Source organism: Arvicanthis niloticus, chromosome 22, assembly GCF_011762505.2.
Source record: "Arvicanthis niloticus isolate mArvNil1 chromosome 22, mArvNil1.pat.X, whole genome shotgun sequence".
Taxonomy (NCBI): Eukaryota; Metazoa; Chordata; class Mammalia; order Rodentia; family Muridae; genus Arvicanthis; species Arvicanthis niloticus.
The window spans coordinates 50622256-50630240 of NC_133429.1; positions in this window are offsets into that span (position 1 = coordinate 50622256).

Consider the following 7985-nt stretch of genomic DNA (forward strand, 5'->3'; position numbering starts at 1 on the left):
CCGACTAAGGAGGAATGCTTCCAGGACTAATTCCAAAGAGAAAAATTATAAACACAATCAATTTATTGCTGTTGTTAGACTCTCTCTCTCTCTCTCTCTCTCTCTCTCTCTCTCTCTCTCTCTCTCTCTCTCTCTCTCTCTCTCGTTTCTGTCTGTCCCTTTCTAGGCTCCTTGTGCTTTTCACAGTGGCTTGGAATTCACCAGCCGAGGGCCACAAGCAACTGGCGCTACGGGTGCATTACAAGTGTGCAGACATACCCCAGCCCCACGCCTTGATCCTAGCAAGCCTGAGGCAGAGGCAGGAGGATGTCTGTGGATTTGAGGCCAGCCTTGTCTACAGAGTGAACTTAAGGGCAGCTAGGATTATGTAGAGAGACACTGGAGGAGACCCTGTCTCAAAGCAAAAACACACAAACTGCAAAAATAAAACAAACCACTACCACCACCACCAAAAAGAAATATAGAGACATGCTGGCCAGATTTTGGTCCATTTTCTTACCCACTCTGTTTTTTTTTTTTTTTTTTTTTTTTTTTTTTTTTTTGGTGAGACAGAGACAGGGTTTCTCTGTATAGCCTTAGCTGTCCTGGAACTCACTCTGTAGACCAGGCTGGCCTCGAACTCAGAAATCCGCCTGCCTCTGCCTCCCAAGTGCTGGGATTAAAGGCGTGCACCACCACCGCCTGGCTTTCTTACCCACTCTGAACTTTAGTTTTATTGTTAATAAACTAAGGCGATTTGACCAGTATTTAGCTCTGGTTAAAGATTAGAACCACACTGAAGAGTCTGTAAAAAATACTGCCATCTATGGTATGCTGATGCAAACCTGTCAGGGGGCTGAGGTGGGAGAATGGGGGGTTCTAGATTAGCTTGGGCTACATAGCAAGACCTGTCCCCTACTCCCAGTTAAAGAAACCTTTACCCCAAATTTTATCTATCTATCTATCTATCTATCTATCTATCTATCTATCTATCTATCTATCTAAACCTTTACCCCAAATTTTATCTATCTATCTATCTATCTATCTATCTATCTATCTATCTATCTTCTATCATCTATCATCTCCGTATCAGGTGATTCCAAATTGCATCCAAAGTTGGGGAATGTGGGGCAATTCCATGTCCAAGATTGTTTACAGCTTTGTCATTTAGGCATCCATTTTCTGAGTTATGGCACAGATGAAGTTAGTAGCTTGCATTTACTGGCAGGGCAAATGGATGCAGAACAAATTGGGATATTTTTCTTGAAGTTTTTTTTAATAAGAGTGGGAGTTATTGATCCACTGGTGTATTTAGCTATTTTACTTAGTGTGTATGTGTGTGTGTGTGTGTGTGTGTGTGTGTGAGTGTGTATGTGTGTGTGTGTTGATAGATGCCATGGTGTACATGTTTAGGTCAGAAGATAATGTTAGGGAGTCAGTTCTCTCTTTTTAACATATGGGTCCTGAGGATGAAATTCAGGTCTTGCCGGCCCTCGTTCAGCTATTTGAAGAATGGTATCTTATACCCTGGGAGATGTTAACCATCAAAGGACAAGTGAGAAGAACCATACTAAATAGTTAAATGACAGCATTAAGCAGAATTTCATTAATCGTCAAGATAACATTTAGAAACTTCTATTCTCATTTTTTGTTATGTGTATGTGTGTGTATACACACCATGCCAACGGGGGCAGCACCTGATCCCCTGGAGCTAGAATTTAAGGCAGTTGTAAGTTACCTGATTGGGTGCTAGGAACTGAACTCAGGTCCCCTGAAAGAGTATTAAAAGCTTTTAACTGCTGAGCCATCACTCCAAGTCCCTGAAATAAATTTTTTTTTTTGAGACAGGGTTTCTCTGTATAGCCCTGGCTGTCCTGAAACTCACTCTGTAGACCAGGCTGGCCTTGAACTCAGAGATCCTCCTACCTCTGCCTCCCAAGTTCTGGGACTAAAGGCGTGCACCACCACTGCCCGGTGAAATAAAATTTTTAAGTAGGGTGACTAAATAAATAAAAAGGGAGAAAAATTGAAAAAAAATTTAAGTAGGCACTCATAGATTCCTGGGAGTTTCTTTTTTTTTGTTTGTTTGGGTTTTGTTTGTTTGTTTGCTTTTTGAGACAGGGTTTCTCTGTGTAGCCCTGGCTGTCCTGGAACTCACTCTGTAGACCAGGCTGGCCTCGAACTCAGAAATCTGAGTCTTGGGAACCTCTGCCTCCCAAGTGCTGGGATTAAAGGTGTGAGCTACCATTGCCTGGCTCCTGGGAGTTTCTATTGTCCTAGGTTTCTAGCTCTTCCCAAAGATACCACCCCACTAATTCCAGTTCCCTCTCCCTCTGTCCTTCCTACACTTGATTCTTCTCCACCCTCTCTCCCACCTAATTCTCTCCCTCCACCCGTGACATTCCATCCTTGACATCTGTTCTGTTTCCCCTTCTCAGTGAGATTCATCCACCTGTAGGCCCTTCTTGCTAAGTTTGCATTTCTGGGTCTGGGTTTTCTCACTCAGGGTGATCATTACATGATGTCATTGTTTTAATAGCTGAGTAATATTCCATTGTGTAAATGTACTACATTTTATTTATACTTTCTTTGGTTGATTGACATCTAGGTTGTTTCCAGTTTTCTGGCTATTATGAATAAAGCTGCTATGAACATAGTGGAGCAAGTGTCCTTGTGGTAATGGTAGAGCATCTTTTGGGTAGATGCCCAGGAGTGGTATAACTGGATCTTCAGGTAGAACTGTTTCCAATTTTCTGAGAAACTGACAAATTGATTTCCAGAGTAGTTGTACAAGTTTGAACTCCTCCTAGCAAAGGAGGAGTGAGTATTCCCCTTGCTTCCCATCCTCTCCAGCATGAGCTGTCATTTGAGTGTTTGATCTTACCCATTCTCACCCCTGACACTATTAATGATATCCTGATATACTTGCAGACAGTAGCCTAGCATACCTGTCATCAGAGAGGCTTCACCCAGCAATTGATGGAAACGGATGCAGAGACCCACGGCCAAACAATAGACAGAGTTTAGAGACTCTTGTGGAAGAGAGGAATGAAGGATTGAAGGAGCCAGAGAGCTCAAGGACACCACAAGAAAACTTACAGAATCAACTAACCTGGGCCCACAGGGGCTCACAGAGACCGAACCATCAACCAGAGAGCATGCATGGGATGTACTTAGGCCCCCTACACATATGTAACAGATGTGGAGCTTGGTCTTCACGTGGGACTCCTAACAGCAGGAGCAGGGGCTGCCTCTGACTACATTGCCTGCCTTTGGATCCTTTCCCCCTAACTGGCTTGCCTTGTTTAGCTTCAATCGGACAAGATGCCCCTAGTCCTACTTCAACTTGATATGCCAAGGTGGGTTGATATCTGTGGAAGGCCTCCTTTTTTCTGAGGAGAAAAGGAGGGGGATAGAGAGAGGTGAGGTGAGAGGGAGGGACTGGGAGGAGAGGAGTGAAGGGAAGCTGTAATCAGAATGTAAATAAATAAGTTTAACTAACTAACTAACTAACTAACTAACGGAAACAACAGTAACAACAACAACAACAACAATGGGAATCCTGGCAGGGGAAGGAGCTTTTGGGAAAGGGTGCCCTATAAAAGTACTGATCAATACAAGCGGGAAGAATGAGAACATCACAAGGCAGTGTGGCCCAGGCCTCCCTTCCCCCTCTGGCTCTGGCTCTCCTTCTAACTGCAGTGAGCAAGCAAAACAGTGACAGAATACAAGATGCCTGCTGCTTTTCTCCCAAAGCTTAGGCACTTGAGAGAAGAGTTTGGGTGGGCAGGGGTGCTGGAACAGAGGCATGGATTCAGTGATATGGAAGGTGGGGGTTAATGAGAGGGGTTGATACTGGGAATTTCAGGACTCAGACAAAGTGTCAGGATCATCTTGTATTCCCCTCACCCGCCTTGGCACAACTTCCTGACATTTTCACAATAGACACTGCTGGGATTCTGCAGACATCAGTCTCTGCCCTTTTCCCCCACATACTGCCTGTTCCTCTCCCTTAGAGCTGGGCAGTGGACATGCAGTGCCTATATCTGAGAACCCCCAACTGATCTCTACAGGGTTACCTTTCAACTGGTTTAGGCCAGGCCCTTATTATTTAGTGTGTGACTCCAGTTTCTGCTGTAACTGAAGCTCATTAGATTCACCCGACTTTGGTAAAAGTGGACAGAAGATGCATGCATCTCCAGAGGGTGACTCCTCTATTTAAAGTTTCCCCTCCCTCTCCCTTTCTCTCTCTCCACTCCATCCTTCTTTCCTTCCACTTCTCTCTCTCTTCATAACATGCGTATACATGCTTGGGTCTGAGTGTTTGTGAGGGTTCATGAGCATGTATGTATGGAGGCTGGACGTTGACAGTGAGTGCCTTCTTCAATGGTTCTCCACTTTGTTTACTGAGGAAGGGTCTTTTGCTGAACTCCAAGCTCACCAATTCTGGCTAGTCTAGCTAGGCAGCTTGCCCCAGCTTGCCTCTTGAGTACAGGAGTCTTTCATGTAGCACATTATCCTGAGCTACCTCTCTAGAAAAATACCCTGAAGTTTTGAATTTGGTGATGTGTCTCACACTTGTAATCCCAGTTCTTTGGAGACCCAGGCAGGATGCTCGCCACAAGTTCAAGGCCAGCATGGCCTAAAGAAGGAGTTCCAGGTCATCTTGAGTTACAATGTGTGACCCTGGCTCCAAAAACAAAAAAACAAGACAAGTCAAACAAACAAACGGAACCCACAACAACCAACCAATCAAACCAACCCCATCGCCCCAAGTAAACAAAGTTTAAAAAAAATGAATTTGTTGTCTCATTCTGTTCATTTCTCTCTATGATTTTACACCTGGCTTATTTTTTTTTTCCTTAGAACGAGTGAATGCAGCTCCGTGTTCCTCTTCTCTCACTATTCCCTTGTTTCTCTGAGGTCTCTCTCAGAGTGAGCTTTATTGAACAAACTCCAAATGGAGTATGTAGGCCAAACCTTAGTGCTGGGAACTGCTCAGTATTTAGAGGTTGGATGAGGAGGGAGGGAGGACTCAGGGAGTGGAGAATGCTTGCACGCTTCACATACTGGGAAGTCTGGCTGGGCTTCAAGAGAGGGGGCCGTTGGCAGTGTGGCCAAATTCCAAATGTTGGCCTAAAGCCAGGGCTGAAAGAAAAGGGGCCCTTAAGATGGGTCTAAATGGCTCCCTGTGGGAAATGACCCCTGAGCCCTCTCTCCAAGATGCAAGAGTTTCTCTTGGGTCCTCAAAGACCAGAATGGTCAAGCCATTTCCCTATGGACTCCACTCAATCACATTTATGTTCTTTCTTTCCCAGCCACTCCCCCAGTATGAGCTTTAGCCACAGCCAGAACTCAGAGGCTGGCAAAGGCTTCCAGTGCTGGAGAGGTGGGTGGAGTGAGTGAGAAAGTCCTCAGGATGTGTGCTGGGGAGAGAAAGGGTGACCCTTGACACACACTCCAAGCCTTTGTTGCCTGAGGGGGGTGGTGGAGGGAGAAGTGACCTGTGGAGTGGGTCTTCTGGAAGTCTTGCTTAAAAGTTAGAGATAACAACAGGAAAAGATGTGTTCTGGGGTGCTGGAAGAAAAAAAAGTGTTCTAGACACATGAAGAACATGTTCAGGGAATAACAAACGGACAGGAGAAAATGGCTACTGTCTTTCCTGGGCATGGACATTTCTCAATTAAAATATTTTTTGAAATAATTTTAGATTGAGAGGAAATTTTAAAAGCAGTGTTCAAAGGCCTGAGGATCTTTTGTTCAGTCTCCTACAATGGTGGTGTGGTATGTAATGGCACTGTGATATCAGGACCAGGAAGCAACATTGGTACACTACCACTAACAACCTGAAAGCCTCATCCATTTAAAAAACATCACTTACACGTGTGTTCATTCATGATTGTAGTAGTGTGTGATTTTGCCCCATGTATGCATTTAACCACTACCACAACACAGAGACTGCTGCCCTGAAGGAGCTCTCTTGAGCCTTTTCTTAATACTTGGATTCACCCTCTGTCTTTATCTCCTGGCAAACACTATATAGTTTTGTCATTTTGAGAGTGTCACGCCAATGTTATAATGCAGTAGGTTTTGCTTATGTGGTGTTGGAAATCATAATCCATGACTTTGTGTATGCTAGGAAGGTGTTCTTCCACTGAGCTACGCCCCAGCCCTAAGGTCTATTGGATTTGGTTGTGTAGTCTGTCACACTGAAGATCTTGCCTATGAGGCTTTGGAGTGAAGGAGTGCAGCTTTGAACACAGAGTATTAATTTTACTAATTTCTAAACTCAACTCAAATGGAAGATGTTTCCTGATCTGATGTTTAATGTGGGTTTTCCCCGCCTCTCCGGGTTTCTTTAGTTTCTTCATGTCTGTTCACCTACAGTGTAGCTCAGCACTGCAACATTCTGCTCTGGATCATCCCTTAGGGAAATATATTTGTCTTCATTACTAAGCTGGTTTAGTAGTCTTGTGTGTTCTTTCCTTCCCTTGCCCCACTATTTATAGCCAGGCTAATTTTGGGTGACCAATCTCTCTTATTTTCTGCTTCTTCCTCCTGTGGCGGGTGAGGTGACTTCTCAAATATTTGGGCAGAGGAGGTCAGAAACAGATTCTTGGCATCTGATTTCAGCCTTGGATTTATGGGAAACTGGTGGAGTGCAGACAGAGGCAAGCCAAACTGCAGGTGCAGAAAGGAAGGCAGCTGGAGCTATACAGGCATTTTGACCTGAGTCAGAGGCCTGGGGAGGAGTCATAAGTCCTGGGTTCTATCCCAGTTGTGCCTTCTACGTTTTCACATGATCTTCTTTCTGGGGCTCTGAGACACAAACACACTGGAGAGGAAACACTGGGGGACATTGAGAGTAGAATCCTGTCTGTCTTCCGTATGCATCTCTTTCATAGCACCTGTTTAGAGGCTGTGATGCTACAACCCTGCAGAGCATTGCAGAAATGGCCAAACTATCGCATGCATTTTAACTGACCTGGGGGCAAAGATTGTCCTATGATCAGAGTAAGAGCCAAAGAATAATCCTTAACAGAGAAAAGAGATAAGGGGACATGGGAGAAGCAGTCTTTAAGAAAGGGAAGAAGAGAGATCACAAGAATATGAGATATTTGGAAGGTAGAGTCAGTAGGGACACTGAGAAATAGTCTGAGAAAGATCTCTAGAGTGACATGCTCAAAGGTATGTGTGTGTGTGTGTAAAAATAGAACTTCAGGTGAAGCAGTCAGAGAGGGGTGCACGCAAGACCAATGCCTAGTGAGAAAGAGAAGTCAGAGGCTGTGAGGCTACTATTTTGCCAAATTATTTCCCATCTCTTCTCCTGGCTTCATTTCTTGATTAGAGTTATAAATAGCAAAGTGATGGAAAAAAAAAATGTCCCCTCTCTTTGCTTCTTCCCCAGAGTGGGGGAAGGGAAGGGAAGTCAAATAGGCCCTTGGGTCTCTGTGGAGAACTTTTTTTTTTTTTTTTTTTTTTTTTTGAGACAGGATTTGGCTATTGGAGATCTCTTTTCTGACACCCAACTCCTGCCTGAAGTAGCCCAAAACTCTGCGTGTCCTTTTATGTTGACTCATTCAGAGACAAATTCACTGGCTTTGTAGACTGGGCTGACTTCCTTCTGCCTTGTTCGCTGCTGAGGTTGCAGGTGTGGATCACCAAGCCTGGCTTCCCATTCCCTCTCTTAGGTTTTGAGACAGGGTCGCACTCTGTAGCTCTGATTGTCCTGGAACTCTCCCTGTAGACCAAGCTGGTCTCGAGGTTACAGAGATCTTCCTGGCTCTGCCTATTCAGTGCTGGGATTATAGGCATGTCCCACCACACCCAGTTTGCCATCCTTTTTTGTTGTTGGAAATGCTCAGTCCCTGGAAGGACCTGATAGCAGGACACGCCCTTTCTACGTCTTTGTCTCTTGGGTCCAGTGTCTTTCTTTTTTGCCCCCTTTTATCTCTCCCTTTCCTCTTTGCAGTTTAATTTGCATTTCTTATTTTACTCTCTTTTTT